The 26,363-nt window shown below is 44.9% G+C and overlaps 1 protein-coding gene across 3 annotated transcripts in view; it reads right to left on the bottom strand.

The window, feature by feature from the left end:
• The window catches only part of MINDY1 (MINDY lysine 48 deubiquitinase 1), a 74,868-nt gene extending 52,837 nt beyond the window's left edge, over positions 1 to 22,031 (bottom strand). Inside the window, exon 1 of one of the 3 annotated variants that reach the window (XM_068253550.1) lies at positions 21,883 to 22,031. The gene's annotated coding sequence lies outside the window, so the exon portion shown is untranslated. The remainder of the gene's footprint in view (positions 1 to 21,882) is intronic. The other 2 variants (XM_068253548.1, XM_068253549.1) reach the window with 2 other exon arrangements.
• Between the last annotated feature and the right edge of the window lie 4,332 nt (positions 22,032 to 26,363).

The following is a 26,363-nucleotide window of genomic DNA, read 5'->3' as shown; positions in this document are numbered from 1 at the left end:
AAGGAAACTGCAGAAAAAAAAAAAGCAGCATGCAGTACCGATTTAAAAAAATAAATAAAAAAATATAGCAAATCGGAATCACATGGAAAATTGCATCAAAAATCACAAATCTGAATCGCATGTAGTGTGCAAGAGGCCTCATTCATACAATTCCATTGGTCTGATTTACAAAGCTGACTCATTTTTCACCTTAAAGAGAATCTGTATTGTTAAAATCGCACAAAAGTAAACATACCAGTGCGTTAGGGGACATCTATTACCCTCTGTCACAATTTCGCTGCTCCCCGCCGCATTAAAAAGTAACAGTTTTAAAAAAAACAGTTTTAAAAAGTTTGTTTATAAACAAACAAAATGGCCACCAAAACAGGAAGTAGGTTGATGTACAGTATGTCCACACATAGAAAATACATCCATACTCAAGCAAGATGTATACAGCTTTCCTTTTGAATCTCAAGAGATCATTTGTGTGTTTCTTTCCCCCTGCAGCAATCTTCCACTGAAGTGTCAGGCTGTTTCTTCCTGCAGAGTGCAGACAGCTCTGCCTGTATGTAATTCCTCAGTATGTGAAAGCCCAGCCAGCTCAGAGGAGGATTTATCCAGCTTGTAAAAGATAAGAGAGAAGAGAGAAGCTGCCCTAATCTAAATAATACACAGGCAGTGTGCAGAGAGGGGCCTGGAGGGGGGAGATGCATCACAGAACCACAACAGTGAAGAACTTGGCAGCCTTCCAGACACAGGCTGACAAGTCTGACAAGAGAGAGATAAGTTGATTTATTACAGAGATGGTGATAGTAGAACGTGCTGCAGTAAGCCAGAGCACATTAGAATAGATTTTGGAACTTGTAGGATGGAAGAAAACCAGATGAAATTTTTGTTACGGAGTCTCTTTAAGGGCTCGTTTCCACTAGAGCGAATCTGCATGCGTTTCCCGCATGCAGATTCGATCAAACAATACTAGTGGATGGCGCAGTTTCCACTTGTCAGGAATTCTGTGCGGCTCGCTGTGCAGAAAAAATCTGCACAGCAGAGCCGTCAGAATTCGCACGCCGCACACGAATCGTCGGTCATGTAACTAAATAGGAAAACCGCAAGCACTTGAGTCTTGCGGTTTTCCCGGCGTTTCCGCGCGAGATTTCGTTTAAAAACCCATGTCAATGCTTGCCGGCATTGACATGGTTAAAATCGCGTTGTTAAAATCGCGAACGATTCCGCGTGAAAATGCACATGAAAACGTCAACGAATCCGCAACCGTATGTGGATTCATTGACGCGTTTTCCGCAAGCAAATCGCGCCGCACAAGTGGAAACGTACCCTCACTATAAGGAGGGCAAATGCATGAGAGAAAGAAATAATGAGCCAAGTAATTTAAGGAGCGATAAATTGTGAATTAATAAACCAGGTGACATGATTCAACAGAAAATTTGTGAATCAGCCCCCATGGGTCTGCTTTGTAATAGACTGCGTTATTCTAACTCGCTGCATGCAGGCTTTTCATTAAGGTATATGTTATAACGCATGCAGTGCCCATTGCAGTTCACACACATTAGAACATGTGTGTGTTATGCAATGCACAGGGCTACTGCACACTACAAAAACAAACAACAAACACAGAACATTTATATTGCGCTTTTCTCCTGGCGGACTTAAAGCGCCAGAGCTGCAGCCACTAGGACGCGCTCTATAGGCAGTAGCAGTGTTAGGGCTGGAACCCACAGGAGCGCTTTTGGCAGCGTTTTGGCAGCACTGCGATACGCTAGCAGTTTGCCAAAACGCTGGGCTAATGTTAATGGATGGGGCAACTTCCACAGGAGCGTTTGCGTTGCCCAGAAACGCAAACGCAGGACCTGCAGCATTTTGGGAGCGTTAGCGCTTCAATGTAAAGTATTGCTAGCAGAAACGCTCAGCAAAACCTAAACTGAGCGGTTTTGCTAGCGTTTTGCGGTTCAGCACACTGTAACAAAATGAAAAATAATTCACAGGACCAATCAGGATAAAAACGCAAAACGCTACGCACCCGCTGGGCAAAAAAATACAATGTTGCAAAACACAACCAAAAACGCGCATGAATCCGCTTGCAAACCGCTCAGACAAAACGCTAGCTGTTGCGTTTTGCGTTTGCTGATTTCAGTGGGTTCCAGGCCTTAGGGAGACTTGCCAAGGTCTCCTACTGAATAGGTGCTGGCTTACTGAACAGACAGAGACGAGATTCGAACCCAGGTCTCCTGTGTCAGAGGCAGAGCCCTTAACCATTACACTGGCCAGCTCGTAATCACTAAGCGCTTAGCGACTGCAATTTTACAAAGCAATTTTCAGGTCCATTTTGAAAGGAATCTGCACACTCCTTTAACCTCCTTGGCAGTAATCCCAAGCTAAGGTCGGGGCGGAAAACCGCAGCTCAGAGCGGTAATTACGACCTGTGCTCAGGGTAGCCGCCGGAGGCTGTGTGCAGAGCAATGCATGCAGCGGGAGTTTCTACATACCGCCCAGGAGTTCCCGCCGTCGGCCAGCCATTTGTTTCCGCACCCCCCTGGTGAGATCGCCGGCTGTCGTCATGAAAACAGTCGGCAATCCCACTTTAGGGATGCAGTGCCACCCGGAGGATGGAGAGAAAACTGCAGCACTGGAGCCAGGAAGGGGAGCGATTTCTGAAACTGCTGCATATCTTCCTGGCAGCATAATTTTTTCCAGGTTTTAGGGTCTGAAAGAGTGGAGAAAAAAAAAAAAAAAAAAAAAAAGTACCGCTTTTAGACCCAAAATCCGGAAACAATCATACCGCCAAGCGGGTTAAGAAAATTTGCTCTAGAAAAATGGTATAAATGATCGGCAAACTGAGCCCAATCGCTCACAGTGTGAACCAGCCCACACTGTGAATACAGCATATAAAGCTTGATGGATTCATCCAATTTTGATTGGCTAATTTTACCACCTCTGTAGTATAAGGGCTTACCGACACAATCTGTTCATGGTATTCAACGTCTGTTGGCCCTCATACTACAGGGAGGTGGTTAAATTGGTCAATGATTGGCCAAACAAAATTGGGTTTGTGCATACACCTTTACACCTGACAAACATACAGTAGGTGAGGTCAGAACACCAATCTGCATAATTGTTCTCTGTCAGGAACAATACTACTCTAACCCAGTGCCACTTGCCTATGGAGTTTCACAGGGTTCTGTGTTATCTCCATTACTCTTTGCAGTCTACGTGCTCCGAGTGGGCAAAATAGACCATAACTATGGGCTAGGATGCCATTGTTACACAGACGACACAACTGTATCTGTCCTTCAAGCCTGGTACTCAAGACACATCAATGCCTGTCTAGTGGAATTACAAAATTGGATGAACACCAGCTGGTTGAGGTTGAACTCTGACAAAACAGAGGTGTTGGTGGTAGGCAGGCCACACATGATGGATAGAGTCTAAAACGCTCCCCACTTTAAACCAGCGATTGGGGTAGATACCGTACAGTATAAACACTCTGTGAGAAACCTTGGGGTGATCCTGGATGGAAAGCTAACATTCAGCCAGCACGTATCAGCTGTTGTCAAGTCTTCCTTCTTCCGTCTTAGAAATATAGCGAGAATCAAGCATCTTATCCCAGCTGAAGACTTACCTGCCCTGGTTCATGCATTTGTATCCTGCCACCTGGACTACTGCAATGCTCTGTTCATCGGATCTACAGATAAGGTTCTGCGCCTCTTACAACTAGTACAGAATGCAGTAGCCAGACTCCTAGTCAATGCCCCCCACAGCTCACACATCTCCCCGGTACTGCAAACTCTTCACTGGTTGCCAGTAAAATGGGGAATCTGTTTTAAGATCTGCCTGCTGACATTCCAGGCTCTACACCACATGGGACCCAAATACATAGCGGATCTATTGGAACTTTATACCCCTCCATGCACCCTCCGCTCTGCCAATAAGATGAATCTGGTTATTCCCAGGATACATTTGGTGCTCGGGCCTTTTCCTATGCAGCCCCTACTCTATGGAACTCGCTTCCACAGTCAGTGCAAGAGGCTCCTTCCCTGGACAGCTTTAAAACCCCACCTCTTTTCCCGTGCCTTTGAGACTGCATAATACAGGTCACAGCGCTTTGAGTCCCCAGGGAGAAAAGCGCTATAAAAATATTATTGTTATCTGAGGATCAGCACAGCAGACAGGCAAAAAGTATTTAGAAAATGTCACATTGGAACCTTATAAGTCTGACTACAATTTTCTTTAACCTCCTTGCCGGTTATCCCGGGGTAACCTGCACAGGAGGATTTCTCAGGCCCCGCTGGGCCGGTTTGCATAATTTTTTTTTCCTACACGCAGCTAGCACTTTGCTAGCTGCGTGTAGTACGCGATCGCCGCCGATTCACCGCTACCCGCCGCGCCCTCTATTTGAACTTCCTGGTCACTGGAGTGACACAGGAAGTTAATGTACGCTGGGATGGAGCAGGAACAGAGCGGTGCAGCGCAGAGAAGATGCCCAGGAGCCAGCGTCAGGTAATGTATACCTGTATCTGATCGGCCGCCGCTAGCGACGCGCTCCCTACCCGCGGGCGATCGACGGTAATTTCCCGCACGATCGACGGACCGATCCGATTTCGGGAGGAAATCGGATCGGCGGGTGCGTTTAGCACGAACGATTGGCAGCAGATTCGATCCCAGTAATCAAATCTGCTGTCGAACGGCGGCAAATCGGGCCAGTGTATGGCCAGCTTTAGTGTCTCAGGAAACCTCCTGTAGGACAAACCTACAGATTTACCAAGATATCTGTAGCAAGCAGCTCTGTGTAAAGAAACAGAGTTGCACAACTCCAGAGTGAGCACATTCTTCCACCTGATTGCAACGTGAACTTCAGCTGACAGTCTGACACAGCACTGAACCTGTTACACCCACAGAATTTAGGGTTCCACCTACTTCCCAAATACTTGAAAGTAAATGGAATGGGTCATGTGACTTGAGCTCACTCCTGGAATTGACTCACGATTGCCTCTCCCCTACTCGTAGGTGGTAAGCTACAGGCATGAGGTGTGACAACAAGACCACTACTGCTAAATTTGAATTTCTATTTGACTTAAAATAAATACATGATGTACCTGCGAATAAATATTACATACTTACCTCACAATCAGTTGTTTTCAAAGGCTCAGCATTTTCTTCTTTCAACGATTCCTTCTAGTTCTGACAAGATTTTATCAGAACTTAAAGAGACTCTGAAGTCTCAAAACATTCACCTTTTTACTTTAAAAATCTCTTTTACATCACTGCCCTAACTAAAACGCTGCATCCCCGTGGCTGAACACTAAGTAAATTCCCCAAACTTCCGCCTCCGATCCACGCTGATAGACGCGTGGAGAGGCAGAGCTACAGCCAAAAGCTCTGCCTCTCACTGAAGCGCTCCCCACAGTGTGCCTCGGGGAGTTCGGGGGGAATTTAGTTAGTGTTCAGCCGCGGGGATGCCGCGACGGGGATGACGTGTGTATGTTTATCTTGACTTTTCATTTTCAGTTCAGATTCCCTTTAACTTATAAGTCTGTATTTTCTTCCAGGGGGGGGGGGGGGAGATTTAGTTAGTGTTCAGCCACGGGGGATGCAGCGTTTTAGTTAGGGCAGTGATGTAAAAGGTTTTTAAAATAAAAAAGGTGAATTTTATGAGATTGTATTTTCTTCCAGCATGGGTTTCCACTCACATTCCAAAACACACCAATATGTCAGTTAGTTTCCCCTGCCAATTGCTCTTAAATTGTGGTGCACACATCCAATTTTCAATTGGCCATTTTTATTACCTCCGTGTAGTATGAGAGCCAACAGGTTTTGAATACTATAAATGGATTGTATAGGCAACCAATCACACTACGTAGACTAGGTAAAATTGGCCAATGAAAACTGGATGTGTGTACCAGGCTTTAGGCCTGAGACCTACTTGAGTGAGTTTGGCAGCACTTTTGGATTGCTGGCGATGTAAAAAAAGCGCTTTGCCAAGGAAAGTTTATTGGTGGGAACCCATTAGAGCAAATTCTATTAAGCCAAATTGCAATTGAGGAAGACGGATGCAGTGCTTTCCGCACAAGATGATTTTGTATGTAGTTTGCAGCTGCTGACATCAGAGATCCTTGCCACACAGTCAGAGCGGGACTGGACCATCACTTAGGAGGTGACAATCTAACTTTGTACACTGGTTGCAGGTGCTGTCATTTACATTTTCACCACAACCATGGATTATTCCCGGCTGAGTGGGACGTGATTGTTACTATTGACTTCCACAATAGGGCTTCAGGAATGGCCCCGAGTTTTAACTCGGGCTGTTTCTTTGTCCATTGGTACGCCACTGCTCTGTTTTTTATAAATACATATCGGATTGGCGTACGTTAAAAAGGGGCGATGGGAAAAAAGGGCGCCGGGTTTTTAACGATAAACATGGATTACGTTTAAAAATGTATTTCGTTTAAAAGTAATGTTTTTAAACGTTATAAATCATTAAATAATGTGTATTAAATCGGCAATTGTAAAAACGTTAATCTTTCGTTTAAATAATGAAACGCATAATAACGTTTAAAAAAAAAATTACTAAGTAACCCTCCCTGTACCTACCCCTAACCCCTAGACCCCCCTGTTGATGCCTAAACCTAAGACCCCCCCTGTTGGTGCCTAAGTAACCCTCCCTGTACCTACCCCTAACCCCTAGACCCCCCTGTTAGTGCCTAAACCTAAGACCCCCCTGTTGGTGCCTAAACCTAAGACCCCCCTGTTGGTGCCTAAACCTAAGACCCCCCTGTTGGTGCCTAAACCTAAGACTCCCCTGTTGGTGCCTAAACCTAAGACCCCCTGTTGGTGCCTAAACCTAAGACCCCCCTGTTGGTGCCTAAACCTAAGACCCCCTGTTGGTGCCTAAACCTAAGACCCGCCTGTTGGTGCCTAAACCTAAGACCCCCCTGTTGGTGCCTAAACCTAAGACCCCCCTGTTATTTTTTTCGTTTAAAAATAATGTAAAAAAAAAGTAATGTTTTTCGTTTAAAAATAATGTTTGGGAAAAATATTGTACTGGTTTTCGTTTAAAAATAATATTTAAACATGTATAAATCATTAAATAATGTGTAATCATGAGAAACAGTAATAAAACATTAAGTCTCCGGGCGCCGCTTTTAAAACGTTAGTTTTCTCCGGCGCCCTTTTTTCCTACCGGGCGCCCATTAAACGATATTTATTATAGAAGTGAATGGCGGCGCCCGATTTGTCCACTAGCCTCAGGCGCCCGAATTTACTGTTTCCATCGGATTGTGACTGTATATCCAGTGCTGTGAAGTCAGACATTTTTGGGTACCTGGAGCCAGAGAGAGAAGTTTCCAGAACCACCATCATCTCTGCAGCAATCCACCAATCAGGTCTGCAAGGTAGAGTGGCCAGACGGAAGCCACTCTTTAGTAAAAGGCACATGGCAGCCTGCCTGGATTTTGCCAAAAAGGCACGTGAGGGACTCTCAGACTATGAGAAACAAAATTCTCTGGTCTGATTAGACAAAGTTTGAACTCTTTGGTGTGTATACCAGGTGTCACTTTGAGGAAACCAGGCAACGCTCATCACCAGGAAAATACTATCCCACAGCAAAGCACGGTGGTGGCAGCATCATGCTATGGGGCTGTTTTTCAGCAGCAGGAAATGGGAGAAGAGTCAGAATAAATGGAAAGATGATGCAGCAATGTACAAAGACATCCTGGATGAAAACCTGCTCAAGAGCGCTCTTGAACTTAAACTTGGGCGATGGTTCATTGTTCAGCAGGACAATAACCCTAAGCGCACAGTCAAAATATCAAAGTAGTGGCTTCTGGACAACTCTGTAAATGTCCTCGAGTGGCCCAGTCAGAAGCCAGATTTGAATCAAATTGAACATCTGGGGAGAGATCTTAAAATGGCGGTGCACCGACGCTACCCATCCAACCTGATAGAGCTTGAAAGATGGTGAAACTGGCCAAGGCTAGGTGGGCCAAGCTTGTGGCATCATATTCAGAAAGACTTGAGGGTATAATTGCTGCCAAAGGTACACAGACAAAGTATTGAGTAAAGGCTGTGAATATGTATGTACATGTGATTTCTCAGTTTTTTGTAAATTTGCCAAAACCTCAAGTAAACTTTTTTTCATGTTGTCATTATGGGGTGTTGTGTGTAGAATTCTGAGGAAAAAAAATACACTGAATCCATTTTTGGAATATGGCTGTAACATAAAATGTGGAAAAAAGTGATGCGCTGTGAAAACTTTTTAGATGCACTGTATGGTCGAGAGAAAGCTGCATTATACAATTTTCTGTTAGATTTACCTGCCAGATCAATTTTTTTTTCAACATGTCCGATCTTAATTGCGATCGATTTTCTGATCGATTTCCATAAAAAAGTTAATGGAAATGATCTGAAATGCGATCAGAAAATCAATCGAAATTTTTTTTGAAAGGTACACCCAAATACAAAGGGAGGGTATAGGTGAGGCCGTCCTGGAGGACTCCCAGAAATCCCTATTACCGGTAAGCCTAACAGGGATTTAATCATTGCGTCCTCCAGGACGGTCGATAGGTTGAGAGACCCCAGAGTACAAGAACATTTTGTTTGACTTACATTTTGGGGTTTGGAACACACTGCTTGCACGATCTTTCTCCCGAAGGAAACATCCTGACTTGACAGCACATCAATCCGGTAGTGCTTTATGAATGTAGACTGGCTTGACCACATAGCTGTTCTACAAATTTGTTCAATTGAGGCCCCAGCTCTTTCTGCCCAGGAGGTTGATAATGACCTAGTGGAGTGTGCCTTAACTTGCATAGGTATTTCACTATTTCACTACCAGCTAGCTGATAGCATTGTATTATTAATTATCTGATCCATCTGGCAATGGTACACCTAGTTGTCTGTAAACCCCTTTTGTGACCCATAAACAAAATAAGTAAACTATTTGACTTCCTCCAGTCTTTAGTCCTCTGTAAATAATGAAGTATAGCTCTTCTAACATCCAACATATGGAAGGCCCTCTCCTTCTCCGTTTTTGGATTCTCACAAAAAGATGGTACTACAATTGCCTACGTTCTGTGGAAAGTAGAGTTGACTTTAGGTATGTAGGTCGGGTCTGGCCTGAAAATAATCTTGTCTTCAAATACCGTCATAAGGATCTTTTACTGACAGGCATTGCAAGTCTCCTACTCTCCTCGCTGTAGTGATTGCTAACAAAAAAGCTACCTTCAAAGTCAAAAGTCTGACTGGTATTTTGTCAAGTGGTTCAAAAAGTTCTTTACACAACTGCTGGAGCACAAAGGATAGATCCCAATAAGAAGAGGAAAGCCTCGGGATCCTACAGAGGCTTCTCACGCTGTGCTCTGGTCCCCCATCTCCGAGTCTGAAGTTTACCGATAAGGACTTGCCAGTAATCACATGCTGGGCTCCCTTCAGGCATAAGCATCGCCACACTTGCGCACTAAGCCAAAGCTATTTGTACTACTGTGCAGGCATGGCCAAGCTTACGCCATAAGAGTAGCACGGCCACAAAGTTAAAAGGAACACTATCAATACCGGGGCGTAGCAATAGCCCCTGCAGGGGACGCAGCCGCAGGGGGGTCCAGAAGCTACATGGGGAGAGGTTTCTTTTCCCTGTCCTGAGAGACTGACAACTAAGGGCGCAGAGAAAAAACACTTTCTGCTCTCTGCACAATTGTTCTAATGACTGCATCTGCTCAGCCACTGATAAGGAATCATACAAAGTTTTGTACAGAGTCCCTATTCGGAGTGCAGCAGGCTCTTGTGCACAGTGTCCAGCCCCTAACCTCTCTACCCCTCCCAAGTGCTGTGTACTGTAGTGATGCTGGAGGAGAGTGCAGAGCCAGTTCTGCTCCATCAGAGAGTGAGTAAGTGTAATAAGCTGAAGCTGAGAGCACACGTGTCTGTCAGTTTTCTGTATGAGTTTTCTGCACACCATGTGTGTCTGCATGTGTGAAAATATGCACGTTTTATTACAGAAGCTAATGTAATTGATAGAGAAATTGAGTGCAATGCTTCACTGCTGTCTGTTTTGATCTACATAGGAAAAATAAATTCAAGTGTGCACTAGCCAATTGAATAACATTGGTTCTGAGTTTACCTGTGCGGAAAGCGAGGTGAGAGAGGGGGCCCCATCCAAAGTTTCGCAGTGGGGCCCAGTGATTCCTAGTTATGCCTCTGATCAATAACCAAGTGTTCTAAAATGACAATGTACAAATAATGTCTAAGTAGCTGTGTAAACATTTTCCTACTTTTCAAGTTAAATATCAGAGGCAAAAGCACCCCTGGATGAGACGATATAACAGAGATCAGGCTTAGGGCGGGACCACTGCTTTCAGAACCTTTCTTCCAAAGGATAAATCTGCGCCCACAGATACATTAAATCAAAAATGTTTCACAAAGGTGTTATGACTCGACCATGTTGCAGCTCTGCATATCTGATCAATAGAGGCCCCTGCCCTCTCTGCCCATGACGTAGAGATACTCCTTGTAGAATGAGCCTTGACAGAAGAAGTTAACATTTTTCCTTGCGCTTGGTATGCTGATACAATTGCTTGTTTGAGCCAGCGTGCTAAGGTTGTTTTAGAAGACTTGTTCCCTCTCGATTTGCCTGCAAACAGGACAAACATTGCGTCTGACTTCCTCCAGGAATTAGTCCTTTCCAGGTAATCTAATAGACATCTTCTTACATCTAGAGAATGAAGTCTCTTCTCTTTATCATTTGAAGGATTTTCACAAAATGATGGGACATATATTTCCTGGTTTCTGTGGAATGAAGAAACCACTTTAGGAAGGAATGCTGCATCTGGACGTAATGGTATTCTATCCTCTGAAATAATACAGTACGGCTCCTTTATGGATAATGCCTGTAGTTCTCCTATTCTTCTTGCTGTAGTAATGGCTAGAAGGAATACGGTTTTTAACGTGAGGAATTTGTCCGAAATCTGAGATAAGGGTTCAAACGGTGACTTACATAGACCCTGTAAGACAGTATTAAGATCCCAAGCAGGTACCCTTGATCATATAGATGGTTTTAGCCTCCTCAGTGCCTGAAAAAAAAAACGGATTATATAATCTTCCTGTGCTAATTTTCTTTCTAGAAAGACACTTAGTGCTGAAACCTGAACTTTCAGAGTACTAACACTGAGGCCCTTCCTATAACCACATTGTAAAAATTCCAAAACAGATCTGAGTGACCCGTTGCTGAAAGACCTGTTTGTACACCAGTCATTAAAGGCTCTCCATGCCTTTTGGTAAATTACACGAGTTACCTTTTTCCTACTATTGAGTAATGTTTCTGAAGGATCATCCGAGAACCCTTTGGACTTTAGAATTTCCCACTCAGGTTCCAGGCTGAGAGGTGAAGTAGATTCAGTTCTGGATAAAACACTGAGCCCTGGGATAACAGGTCCTGTGTCAGTGGAAGGATTATAGGTTCTGATATTGCTAGAGACTGAAGCAATGTCAACCATGGACGTTTGGGCAACATTGGAGCAATCAATATGACTCGTGCCTTGTCTTGGACTATCTTCTTTAATACCCTTGAAAGTAATGGAATTGGAGGAAAAGCATACATTATCATACCCCCCTAATTGATCGTGAACGCATCCACTGCCCAAGGTGAATCCTCCTGGTACAGGGCACAACATTTTTGACACTTTGTGTTCCTTCTCCTGGCGAATAGATCCAGTTCTGGACATCCCCACCGTGAAATCACCATCTGAAAGATTTTCGGATTGAGCGACCACTCGTTTTGATTCAGCACTTCCCTGCTGAGATAATCCGTCACTTGGTTTGATATCCCCTTTAGATGAAGTGCCTTCAATGACCTGAGATTGTTCTCTGACCAAAACATAATTTTTGATGTTTAATTCCACAACGTCTGACTCCTTGTGCCTCCCTGTCTGTTTATGAATGCAACTACCGCCTTGTTGTCGGTCCTTATTGTAACATCCTTTGATCTGATCCTTGAAGTGTAGTAATGCCTTCCACACTGCTTCTAGTTCTCTGCTGTTTGATGATTTTGAGCTGATTTGTACAGACCCCTGTCCTTGAGCTGGAAGAGCATCCAGGTTGGCTCCCCATCCCCATAAACTGGCATCTGTTGTAATTATCCTTTGTTCCGGGTAATTCCATAACCGACCTGTTGAAAAGTGAACTTGATCCTGCCACCAAAGCAAAGACACTTTTATGCTGTAAGGGATAGGAATCCTCTTGTCCAAGACTGTGAGGCTTCTGTTCCATGACCTGAGGATCCACAACTGTAGAACCCTTGCGTGGAATTGCCCCCACTGTACTGCCGGAAATGAGGCTGTTAGGAGCCCGAGTACTGCCATTGCTTTCCTCAGTGATATTGTTCTTGCGTTCTGAAAGGAAAAAAAACAGCCTTTAGAATAGCAGTAATCTTCCTATTAGGCAGGAAGAGCTTCTCCTTCCTAGTATCAATGTTAAAACCTAGAAACTCTATGACCGGAGATGGAACTAGGGAAGATTTCTCCCAATTTATAAGCCAACTCAACTCCTAGAGATAATCCAACGTTGACCACGTCTGTATCTTTACACCTTCTGCTGATGAGTCCTATATCAAAAAAAAATCATCTAAATAACCGACAATATTAACCTTCCTTAGTCTAAGTTCTGCTAGTACCTCAGACATCACTTTGGTAAATAGCCATGGGGCAGAAGAAAGTCCAAAAGGAAGAGCAATAAACTGGAAATGTCTTACCTCTTCCTCCATGTGGACCGTAAATCTTAGGTACTGCTGAGATGACGGATGGATGGGTAAGTGCAGGTATGCATCCTTTAGAGCTAGGGAGGCAAGAAAATCGTTTCTCTGCAAGAGATGAATCACAAATTTTATATTGTCCATCCTGAATTTCCTGTACTCTAAATTCAGATCTAGCTTCCTTAGGTTTAGAATAAACCGGTAGCTTCCTTGAGGTTTCTTTACCAGAAACACCGGAGAATAGAAACCCTTTTCTCTCTGACATTTTGGTACATCTCTTATCACACCCTTTTTTAGTAGAGAGAGGACCTAGTCTTGTAATGCTAGACTCTTTCTCTGATCCTGGGGGTGGGGAGTAATGCAAAACTTTACCAGAGGAGCATGACTGAACTCGATCTGATACCCTTCTGAAACAACATTTTTAGTAACCACTGATTTGCAAATTGTGGCTGCCATATTTCGTAAAATTTTGCAATTCTCCCCCCCCCCCCCCACTGGGATCCTGGCGTCATTGCTTATCCTGCCTCTTGGCAGGATTGAAGTTAGGCTTTGACTTTTGTGGTCTGTATGGGACCCAACGTTTTCCTTTGGAGGATTTGGAATCTTGTTCTGTTAGGGGGACAAAATGGCCGCTTATACTGAAATGGTCTTTTCTTATCTGGAAAGTTCTTCTTTCTATCCGCTGTTCTATCCAGTGTATCATCTAACTTTGTTTCAAAAAGGAGACCCTCTTCACATGCTATACCACATAACTTTGATTTTGAGGAATTGTCACCATTCCAAGTCTTAACCCATATGCCTCTTCTGGCTGAGTTAACTTCTGGCCGTAAGTTTAACAGTGTCGTCTGAAGCATCCACCATATAATTAGAGGCATTTAAAACCTTAGGAAAGGACTTCCGGTTCCGGCGCCTGGCGTGATGGCAGCTTAAGCTGTGAGCTCCGATCTCCCCACCTAAACTGAGTTCCCCAAAAGCCTAATTGCATCTCCCGAGGGACCCTGAGAGGATGACAGCTCCCACTGACACGGCCACTATTGACTGGTACCTACTGCGCACTCCGCGGGACACCAAACAACAGCGCCTGACAAAGGACGCAACAGCCCGCACTGCCACCAAGATGGCGGAGATCGCAGAGGAGGCCGCGCCGGAAAACACCCCGCTGGAGACCTCGCCATGCTCAGACGGCGAAGAAGCCCTGAGACCCCAGGTAAACTATAAAATCCTGGCTAGAGAGATGGTGGACATGCTAAAACCTGAACTCTCCGCCATGATCTCGGAAACGATAGGGCAGCAGATGGCTGAGTTGAAGAAGAAGCTGGCGGGAACTGAGGCTCGTGTAGTGACAGTCGAGCAACGGGCTAGTGGCCTAGAGAAGCGTGTCAGTGCGATAGAAGATAAGGCGGAGGAAGCCAAGAACTTGGCCCAAACTGCATGTAATAAACAAGTCATTGTATTTGACAAGTTGGACGATCTCGGGAATCGCTCGAGAGGAAACAATTTACGTATTATTGGACTTCCAGAGACTATAAAACCAGCAGAACGATCAGCAATTTGTTCATCAGAACTGCCAAAAGCACTAGGGCTAAATGTTACATTTAAAGTCGAGCGTGCCCACAGGGTGGGACCGGTGCGCCCAGAACGCAAGCTGCCTAGACCAGTAATTGCAAGATACTTAGATTTTTCAGAAAAAAAATGAACTTATGAGAGCCTTTAGAGATAAGAAAAACCTTAGGAAAGTCATTCAGAATTTCTTCTCGAGGGACCCCGGAAGCAATCTTATTTTGCATCTCTAACAACCATGTCTTCAATGATCTACTCACTGCCGTTGATGCTACAGCTGGTTTGAAGGTCAAAGAAGAGGATTCCTATGCCCTGCGTAAAAGGTTGTCCATCTTTTTGTCGATTGGATCCTTCAGACTACCGAAATCCTCAAATAATAAATCAGTTTTCTTTGACACCCTTGAAAAGGATGGGTCCAACTTAGGCAGAGTACCCCAAAAACCCTTGATCCTCAGGAGAAAAAAGGGTAACGAGTAGACAAAGATCTAGGCCAAAAGGCTCACTTCTCAGGGTTATTCCATTCCTTCTTAATCATACCTTTTAAGGTGGAATGGACTGGGATAAACTGAGGCTGGGGGTCCGCCAAAGTTCTATACATCTCATCCAAAGGTGTCACAGATTTTTCCTCTGTCTTGATACCCATTGTATCATACATAGCCCCCAATAAGTCCTTCATTAAATCAGTAGAAAAGGCAAATTTTGATCTCTCTGTATTAGAAAGTTCCTCTATCTCTGATGTTTGTTTAAAGAGACTCTGTAACAACAAAAACCTCCCCTGGGGGGTACTCACCTCGGGTGGGGGAAGCCTCCGGATCCTAATAAGGCTTCCCACGCCGTCCTCTGTCCCACGGGGGTCTCGCCGCAGCCCTCCGAACAGCCGGCGACTGTGCCGACTGTCAGTTCAATATTTACCTTTGCTGGCTCCAGCGGGGGCGCTGTGGTGACTTTCGGCACGGAAATAGACGGAAATACCCGATCTCCGTCGGGTCCGCTCTACTGCGCAGGCGCCGGAAACTTGCGCCTGCGCAGTAGAGCAGACCCGACGGTGATCGGGTATTTCCGCCTACTTCGGAGCCACCAGCCGCCAGAGCGCCTGCGCAGGAGCCAGGAAGGTAAATATTGCGTCACGGCTGTACGGAGGGCTACAGCGAGACCCCCGAGGGACGCAGGACGGCGTGGGAAGCCTCATTAGGATCCTGAGGCTTCCCCCACCCGAGGTGAGTACCCCCCAGGGGCCGTTTTGTCGTTACAGTTCCTCTTTAAATTCAGAAATTTCTCCTTCCGATAATTCTGATCCTTCCCTTCTACGTTTAGAACTAGCAGGCCCCGGCTGGGATAAAGTTAATACGGGAGATGATGGGATAGCAATAGCAGGCACTGTGTCCATATCCCCAGTAGCTCCACCAGGAGCATCAGACGGAATCATAGAAGTGGAAGCAATGGCAGAATCCTTCATCTCTTTTATTGCAGTGGACATTTCAGCCCGCATCCAGCCTATCAAATCCTTAAATATAAAAGGTGATTCATCTTTAACAACTTTTTCTGTACAGTTCTGACATAACTTCTTAGAGGATGAAGATAAACCACTGCCACAAATTGCACATTTCTTCTCAGACCTGCTTGAACTATGCTGACTGGTTTGAGTAACAGATTTGTCAGATCTTTCAGACTTTTCAACTTTATCAGTTTTGTCCGACTTGTCATGTTTTTTAGGCTGTTAAAAAAAAAAAAAAAAAAAAAAAAAAAAACACAAAACAAGGAACTATTACTAGGGTTTCTCATAATATATAATAGTATCAAGCAGGAGTATCACAGGTACCACATCTACTTGCCAGAGAGGGGGTCTTGGCCAGACCTAGCAGACAGCAAAGGAGCTGAACCTGAAGCGTCCTCCATGATTGCCAGCAACAACTGAATCATGGACTAACATCCAGTTAAATATACAGTAAAAGAGACCCAGCTGAATTCACTTAATGCCGCCCGTGCTGCATAATTATGTTAATTAGCCTCACATACCTTAATGAATCAGCTTTAGCGCTGATTCCGTATCACCGCCGCGGCCCCTGCCGCATAATTAGCCAGGCAAATGAATCTCCTGATTAGAATCAACTGTTTCGCTGATTCAACTTTCACTGCCGCTCTGCAGACCTCAGATCACGCGGGACGCCAGCGCGTGACTACTTCCGGGTAAACCGGAAGTAAACTCTTCCATGCGCGCGCCTACGTGCATAATACCGCTGCCACATTTGGAGAAGCCTCCCATACGCTGCAGGACGCCCCACTGTTCACTGCACAGCTCCATTGGGAGTCCTGCTAACCGCTGCTCCTGCCGACTGACACGGATGGCATCCTGGAGACCTCTCCCTCCGCTTCCTTTCGGGACAGGAAACTATACTGAGGTATAGCAGCAAGTGAGTACCTTATATAGGAGGCTGCCTATGGCTTATGCAAATTCTTCTTTTTCAGTTTCCTATCCACGGTGGGGAGGGAGACGGGTCTCATCCAGGGGTGCTGTCCGAGTGACGATCCGGGAAAACGCTTGGCATTTCAAGAGGTACTGTCTCAAAAGTAATGATTGCCTTTGAAAGAGAAGGTAAAACGTCCTCAGCAAAACACGGTTGTGGCCGAAAGTCCAAGTTGTCTAAATCGAATTGTTAGAAAAGCTTGCAAGACCACAGCTCCTAAAATCACTGCAGAGCTGAATGAACACCTACAGAAGAACCCAGTTTCCACAAAAACTGTTCGTCGGGAGCTGCACAAATCTGGATTCCATGGAAGAACTGCAATTAGAAAACCTCTGCTCTCAAAGACAAATGTTTCAAAGCGTTTAGAGTGGTGTAGAAACCACCAGAATTGGTCCCTCGAGCAGTGGAAAAATTAGATGTTCTCTGACGAATCATAGTTTACCTAGCCCTGCCTACAGGAGCAGCAAAATCTACGTCTACGACCAAGTTGGTCGTAGAATTTGCAGGGGGGGGGGGGGGGCTTGGGTAAACATGCCCCTGCTGAATAGTTTTATTCTCGCTTCAGAGTCTCTTTAAAGAGGAGCTGTCAGCCATACTATCTCAGGAAAATATATATATATATATATAGATAGATAAATACTTGCTCTACTTACATAACATATGTATTGTACTGTCCACGTTATGATTCCTGTGAATTTTATAAAGGAAAAGTAGAGAATCCTATTCTAGACAGTTTCCATATTTGCTGTGGCCATTTTGAAGCCAGTCGTGATGTAATATCTGCCCTTAAGCTGGCCATACACTAGGCCGATTCCCGCCAGATCGACAGCAGATTCGATCACTGGGATCGAATCTGCTGTCACATCGTTCCCGCAACACGCCGAATTTCGATCCATTTCGTCCGATCCCGTCGATCGTTTCCGTGTGGAAAATTACCGTTGATCGCCCGTGGGTAGGGAGCGCGTCGCTAGCGGCGTTCGAGTACCCGACGACCGACGCAATAGAGCCCGTATACATTACCTGCTCCGCCGGCACGACTGCCCCCAGTCACTGCTGCTCCGTCTCCGTGCTGGTCTGGTCTCCGGCATGCTTCACTTCTTCTAGCCCGGCAGGAAGTTTAAACAGTAGAGGGCGCTCTACTGTTTAAACTTCCTGCCGGGCAGGAAGAAGTAAAGCATGCTGGACCTGGAGACAAGAGCGGAGACGGAGCAGCGGTGACCGGGGGCAGTCGGGCCGGCGGAGCAGGTAATGTATGCGGCGCGGGGGGCGGTGGCAGCATCAGCACCACCACAGATTGTGAACGGTTTCAGGCTGAAATCGGTTCACAATCTGTTTGCAGTAAAGGCAGCCATACGATCCCTCTCTGATCAGATTCGATCAGAGAGGGATCCATCTGTTGGTCGAATCTGATGGCAAATCGACCAGTGTATGGCTACCTTTAGTCTCCTCTGCCCGATTTGCCCGCCTTTCACTATAGAAAGTGCATTGTTTCAGCCTGAGAAATTTTGACCAGAGAGGAACAGAGGTGTGGGATGGGAAAACAGGAGGGAAAGAGGCATCAGCCAATCAGGCTGCATTAGTTAAGTCTGAAGGGAAGTAAAAAAAAAAAAAAAAAAAAAAAAAAAAAAAAGACAACCCAGCATGCCCTGCAACTTTTCTTTTGTGTACCAAATGTTCTGTGTAACAAATAAAAGGCATGTAAACTGGGGAATGATAATTTATCAACAAGAATAGTAATAGTGATTTTATCTTTTGGATTGCCTGATTAGCATCCTTATTACTTGTTTACCAGATAAAAATAAAGAATTGATTTTTGATTTTATGCTCGACAGTTACTCTTTAAAGAGAACCTGAGGTGTGTTTAAAGAATGTTATCTGCATACAGAGGCTGGATCTGCCTATACAGCCCAGCCTCTGTTGCTATCCCAAACCCCACTAAGGTCCCCCTGCACTCTGCAATCCCTCATAAATCACAGCCATGCTGTGAGGCTGTGTTTACATCTGTAGTGTCAGTCTCAGCAGCTCCCCCGCCTCCTGCATAGTTCCAGTCCCTGCCCCCGTCCCTTCCCTCCAATCAGCAGGGAGGGAAGGGATGCAGGCGGGGACTGGAGTTCTGCAGGAGGCGAGGAGAGCAGCAGACTGACACTATAGAGATAAACACAGCCAGCTCTGACAAGCTGTTTGTCAGCAGCGTGGCTGTGATTTATGAGGGATTGCAGAGTGCAGGGGGACCTTAGGGGGGTTTGGGATAGCAACAGAGGCTGGGCTGTATAGGCAGATCCAGCCTCTGTATGCAGATAATATTCTTCAAAACCACCTCGGGTTCTCTTTAAGTGCTGCTACAGGAAATCAGTGAGTGTTTTAAAGGACAACTGAAGTGAGAAGAATATGGAGGCTGCCATATTTATTTCCTTTTAAACAATACCAGTAGCCTGGCAGCCCTGCTGGTCTATTCGGTTCTATTAGGGCCTGAATAACACCAGAAACAAGCATGCAGTTAATCTTGTCAGAGTAAGGCCCCGTTCACATTACAAACGCGGACGGCCATGCGTGCGGAATGCAACGCATGCGAACGCACGCCATCCGCATTTGTATGCGTTGCGTGGCTGAACCCATCACTGAAAAGTGAATAGGACAGCCGCGCGTGTTTTGCAAAAAATGCATGCAGCATGCGTTCCAGGACCGCACACGTCTGGAACGCATGCAGTGTGAACATCAGACAGTGCACTCTATGCACTGTCTGATGTCGTGCATGTCAGCCTCCCGCACGCGTTTCCAAACCGCGGCTGCAAACGCGTGCAGTGTGAACGGGGCCTCACAATACTGTAATGTCAGAAAAACCTGATCTGCTGCATGCTTGTTCGGGTCTATGGCTAAAATTATAAGAGGCAGAGGATCAGCAGGGCTGCCAGGCAACTGGTATTGCGGCCTCCATATCCCTCTTGCTTCAGTTGTCCTTTAAACCTGGTACACACATTCCATTTTACCTCTTCCATGTAGTATGAGAGCTTACTTACACAATTCACAGCATTTAAAACCTGTTGGTATTCATAATACATGGAGGTGGTAAAATTGGTCAGCCATTGAACAATCAAAGTTGTATGTGTGTACTAGGCTTTAGGCACCATTTCCAGTGGGGCAATGCAACCCCTATGCAATTTTCACAGTGTGGCCCCGTGTAAGCTAACAGAGTGCAGAATTCCAATGCACTGTAAGCAGTGCATTACTGCAAAATGCGGGGATATTAACAATGGAGGTGAAGCATACTTTTCATTAACTGTATCCCTCACTGCATGCAAAGCAATGCACTGAAAATTTGCAGTGTGACCTTTATGTTGCTTTCCTGCTTTTACAGGGAACTCAACGCTGCCTGAGAACTACTGCTGGGCACTTATTGCTGCTTTAGGAATAGGACATGGTAGGGATAAATAAAGGTGCAGAGGCAAATCAGCAATAAATACTTTTTTGCAGCTTTATACATTGGCCCTTAAAGTTGGCTACAGAAAGATGATTTTTTTTCATTGCTATATAGCAAATTCAATCACTTTGATCATATCTACAAGTAATCTAATCCTACATACCCAATCAATTAACTTTCAATTTTTAGCTGTTAATCGATCAAAAATGTTGGAAAATATCTGGGTGGTGGGGCATCAATGGCCCATAACTCTTCCTGCATCGAGCAGTACAGTGCTTATAATTCTATCAATGGTTGATTAATTGTTTTTTGTTTTTTTTTAGTGATGTCTTTTAAAACTGAGTTCGCAGTATGTATGGTAGGAATCAATAACTATCCAATCGCACTCATATCAGAGAGGGATCATTCAGCTAAGCATATCGGACCATAATCTACCTGTGTATGTCTAGATCAAATCCTGTAAAAAGGTAGTCTGCAGCCTGTGGAATTCTGGCATTGTCAGGAAAACAATGGCACGGTCTCTGCTAAGGCAAACACAAAACACAATGGGAACCAAGGCTCAGCCTAACAATATTTATAGGTGCATTGTTAATAATGTGCAAGGCACCTGAGCTCTCTGCTACAGAACTGTATTCAAAACAGTGCTGGTCATTCATCATAGAAATCATGCAGCAGATGGAAAGTAAATGATTAAGACAGGACGTGGTACCATAATTTATAGGACAGCAGAGTATATAAAACTAGGTAAATATACATATCACAGCTCCCACCTTATGTTGCTGCTGCTGTGTATAACTCAAGTAAGGACTGGGGCTCACTGGAAATCGCAATCTCTTTTACTATCGATTATTGTGGTGCTTTTCTGATAGATTTTGGCATTTTACCAGCAATTGTTTTATTTAATCTCAACAATTTATGGGGATTATTATGTATTTTGTTCTGGGTAGTACAATCACTACAAATTCACTTCAGTGATTAAAAAAAAAAACTATTTTGTAGCAATCCTATACTGTACTTTTTAGGAGTTGGCAGATCTTATTTTTTGTCGACTTCAGTACCAGAAAAAAAAGGCTCCATCTTCTCGCTAACTCCACAGCCCTAAATTTACTACTGGAGTCATGGCCACAACAAATGGGACTGTGGGCCAGAGGGTGCTTTCCTGAGGAGAGAAGTATCATATTTTCTCCCCATTTATTTTATTTTGGCCTAAAGGAGAGTTTACCATGAACAATTTTACGACAATGAAGTTGCATTGCAATATTTAAAACAAGAAACATACCTTTTTTAGGTTTATAAATAATTGCAAGCCTGTCAAACATCACCTGAAGCTATCAAGTGGTCCAAATTATTTGAGGGTACTGTTACTCTCTGCCTTCTCATAAAAAAATACAATAAGACAGATTAAATTCCAGCTAGATAAGGGCACAGTACTAAATTGTAAGATAGAGGTTAGCACTTACATATTGCAAGCAGCATAGGTACCAGTGTTAGATGCCACTATCTACATGGCGTCTGTATGTACTACCCATGCCTATGTGAGTTTGCACTGGCTGCTTTGGTTTCCTCACAGACACACTGATAGGTGAACTGGTTTCCCCAGATATACACACCCTGCTACACACAGAATACTATATATGTCGTTTGCATATACAAATTACATAAAGCTGCACAGCACATAGACCAGGTTATAGTTTGAGCCGAGATGTTACCTACAGGTGTTGAGGCCCCTCTCAGGGCACAGGTCTGGCAGTAGCTTCTCTGCTTGTTTTTATTCTCATCAACTTCTCTCTCCAGCTTGGAGCTACCATCGAAAAAGTCCACTGGCCAAACAGGACATCGAGCGCTCTACTGACATCTGCGGCTGGGAGAAAGAACTGCGCATCACTCATCGTCTACCACAGAGACAATCCGCAGCAGATCACGCAGGACACAAACAAAACTTCTGACACCTGCTGCAGGGAGGTTACATTGCAAAGATTCAACTAGTGGGTTTTTACTCTGAATACAGTTCTATATTTCTTTTTATAACCTTTCTTCTATATACTTGTGTCCTGTGAAGCCATCTCCTTCTGACATTTTCATCTATAAAATTAATTTCTTCTTGATTGCAGAGCTGCATGCTGCATGAGCGATACAGTAGTATGGACCTAAAGAAGAAAGGAAAATAAGATAGGAGCATAGGTTCCATAGAGCTCAAAGCAATTAGGCTCTCTCAGATTCAGAAATTGGTAGTATTGATAAAAGTATATTACTTCAAATGCCAAACTGAACAGGTGGGTTTTCAGTCTGGATTTAAACACGTCCAGAGATGGAGCTGTCCTGATCTGCTGAGGTAAGGAGTTCCATAATGTAGGAGCGGCATGACAGAAGGCTCTGTGACCAAATGTTTTCAGGTGGGCTCTGGGTATGACTAGATGAAAAAAGAAGGGAAAAGATGGAAAAGTATGTATTATAATTACTCATAAATAATATATTACCTAGCTAAAGACTGAATTCATACTATGCGCATTGTATAATGCACGTTATAATGCGTGTGAGCTGCAATGGAGACTGTACATAGACGTTAATTCAAAGCCTGCTTGCAGTTAAAAGACACCAGCAAGTGGTTTAAAAAAAAAAAAAAAAGAAGAGTTTAACCTACCTGGGACTTCTACTGGCCCCCTGCAGACTGCCTGTACCTGTGCCGGGACAAAAACGATCCTCCAGTCCTCTGTGGCGGCTCACATCCGTTATCGCCGACTTTTATGTCGCTGGCCACTGCACCTGTGCAGCCCTGGCCACGCCCGTCCTCGTTCGTGCTTCTTGTCACCGGGAGTGTCCTGTGCAGGAGCAGTACAGGTTTTCTCATACTGCGCCTGCGCAAGATGCTCCCTGCGATGGGAGTGCAAACGAGGACGCGGGCCTGATGGTGCAGGCACAGGACATCTGCAGGGGGCCGGTAGAAGCCCCAGGTAAGTGAAACTCTTTTTTTATTATAGAGAGAAGCCCCATTGCACCTAAAGAGATGACAAAGTAGCTACATTGCCCTTGGCAGACAGGGGGTGCCGTTGCCACATTGCACCAACCAGAGGAGACAGGACAGTCACCATTGTACCAAAGTCAGTGAAGCTACATTTCTATTACTACAGTACTACAGAGGGGATAATGTAACCCTGTGGAACTTAACAAAATGGACTATTTGTGTCTAGTGCAAATTACAGTGCAGTTACCACAATGAATCAAACAGAGGAGACAATACAGTCACTACTTTTTATCTGCCAAAAAGGCTGTGAAGCAACCACACTGCACCCAGCAGAAGTAGCACTGTAGTTACTCTGCTCCTGGTAGGGACAACTGCAGCAATACTACACTAGGCAGAGGGAACACAAAAAAAAAAGATCAGTACCTGTACATGTTTTTGTACCATAGAGGACATCATCGGTGCCCTCCGTTACATTCCGCCGCCTGCAATTAGTTTTATCTGGCGCCCCGACGGGTCCCGACCCCACCGCACGGGTCGTTTTATTTTCCCCACTAAAGATGGCCGCTGAGCAGCGGCTGTGCTGTACGCATACACGCGAGTGCGCCTGTGCAGCTCTCAGCCCTCCTTCAGCCGCGTCTCTACGGCGGCACAAGAGGATGCAGGGAACAAGGGCGCGGCTGGAGGAGGGCTAAGAGCTGTGCAGGCGGCGGAATGTAGGGGAGGGCGCAGATGACGTCCTCTATGGTACAAAAAAAATTTACATGTACTGATCTTTTTTTTTTTTATGTCTGGGCTCGTAAGTCCTTTAAGTAACTGCGTGTGAAAATAACTACAAAGTAGGTAACTTAACTACAGAGGAGGTAACTTAACTACAGAGGAGGTAACTTAAAGGGAAGGTCCAAGCAAAAAAAAAAAAATGAGTTTCACTTACCTGGGGCTTCTACCAGCCCCATGTAGCCATCCTGTGCCCTCGTAGTCGCTCACTGCTGCTCCAGTCCCCCGCTGGCAGCTTTCTGACCTCGGAGGTCAGGGCCGCATTGCATACATTTTTACGCATTCCAGCTAGTGCAGGAACAAAAATGTATGCGTTGCACCACTAACGCGTAAAAATGTATATGTTAATGTTCCTGCACTAGCGGGAATGCGTAAAAATGTACGCAATGCGGCCCTGACCTCCGAGGTCAGAAAGCTGCCAGCGGGGGACTGGAGCAGCAGTGAGTGACTATGAGGGCACAGGATGGCTACATGGGGCTGGTAGAAGCCCCAGGTAAGTTAAACTCATTTTTTTTTTTTTGCTTGGACCTTCCCTTTAAGGAATGAAGAGATAAGATAACTCTCTCACTGTGTGGTGGCAAGTTTTCTTTTGCCTTATTATCTCCAGCATGATCTTAGTGAATTGAGGCCACTGTCAATGTCATCTCTGCGAGGAAATCATGATCTTCACACCACGTTCGTCGAGCTTGCTCCCCAACATCCCTATTATTATCAACACCTTGTTCATCCACCCTGTCCCTCATACTTGCTGCCTGGTTGTCACCCTCGACTCAGCACTCTCCTTCACCCCCCCCCCCCAATATCCAGAACTTATTCAGGTCCTGCCACTTCCATCTCCGCAACATTGGCAACATTTTCCTCTTAGCTAACTCCCAACAACTCCACACTTCTGGTCCATGGTCTGGTCCTCTCCTATCTGGTCTACTGCAATGTCCATCCCATTCATGGGCTTTACATAATCAATTTAAGTTTTGCACAACCTCAACCACGTCGTGTGACCAGAAAACTGCTGATAGCAGGAGTGGCGTCACTTGTGTAGGATACCAAGTATAATCAAATAGGTGCCACCACTCATCTGGTATATTGTGAAAAATATCTTTATTGGTACAAAAGCGCTTGAGTAAATAAAGCTAAAACCACTTAAAAATGGAGCGCTCCCACACCACCAATCACACTGCGCCTCTCATTCCCTCCTCACCACTCATACCAGGTACCGGTACCAGGAGTCTCTTTGCAACTCTTGTGGGTGTAAGTGGGTAGAATGAATAAACCCCAGTGTTCTTGGTATGTCCTATTAGGCTATATCCTAATCAAGGGTACAGTCCGCAAACAAAGCTTCAGGCAGCAGAAATCAATGGCAATCTTCACCGGACACAGCAGGACTTACCTAATCAGATTCTTACCGACCTCTTTAGTACTCCAGCACTTTTGTACCAATAAAGATATTTTTCACAATATACCAAATGAGTGGTGGCACCTATTTGATTTTTCATGGACTTTACCTGACCAGGCACCAACCCTTGCAATCTGTTATGAATGCAGCTGCTAAAACCTTCCACTGCTCCTCTTCAGCTACACCTCTTTGCAAGTCCCTTCTCTGGCTCCCTGTCCCACTCAAAATTACATTTAAACTGCTCTGCCTGGCCATACAAATGCATCCATCATACCTACCCTTCATACATCTGTTATCATGTCCAGAGATACTCCCTAACCTGCTCTCTCTGCTCCTCCAACACTCTTCAGATGTCCCTCACTGGCATCACTTGCTCACTCACGAGGCTCCAGGATTTCTCCAGAGCAGCCCCTACTCTATGGAACTCCCTCCCTTCTGTTATCAGGCTTACCCCCACCTTCAACTCATTCAAGCAGGCCTTAAAGTGGACCTGAACTCTTGCACAGGACAGAATGAAAACATAGAGACATGCACCCTGTGTACATTTAGAGCGTTTAATAACAAGCTGTAATTTGATCTCTCACCTGTGTCAGCTGACTGCCACAGCAGAGCAGCTAATTTGTAAACACTGGATTTTAACAATGTCGGCTTCTATGAAAGCAGGAAGTAGACACACTGCAGATTTATTGCAGGATTTTTATCAGCTGTAACAAAGAAATGTTTTTCTTTAAAGGTTATTATGATGTTGCGTATCTTTAAGAGAAGAGAGGAAGTTATGAGTTCAGGTCCGCTTTAAACATGGACATAGCATTACATTATAATGGTACACAAAGTAACAATGTAAACTATGTAGGGATAAGTACAGCTTTCAAGTCCATGGTGGCGGAGAAGCGCACACAATGAGGAGGGCCTGCCAAATAGGCTTACAATCTAAGGGGTGAGGAAGAGGGACACATAAGGGGGAAGGGGTGTAAGTTTAAGAAAGGGGGATGGAGCTATAAAGATGGCACGTAGCAATAGTGAACAGATAGGTATTTAAAGCGACCAGAACTCAGAACTTC

This window comes from Hyperolius riggenbachi, chromosome 9 (assembly GCF_040937935.1).
Source record: "Hyperolius riggenbachi isolate aHypRig1 chromosome 9, aHypRig1.pri, whole genome shotgun sequence".
Classification (NCBI taxonomy): Eukaryota; Metazoa; Chordata; class Amphibia; order Anura; family Hyperoliidae; genus Hyperolius; species Hyperolius riggenbachi.
Note: the sequence above shows the minus strand (reverse complement) of the source record. Positions and strands in the feature narration are given on the sequence as shown.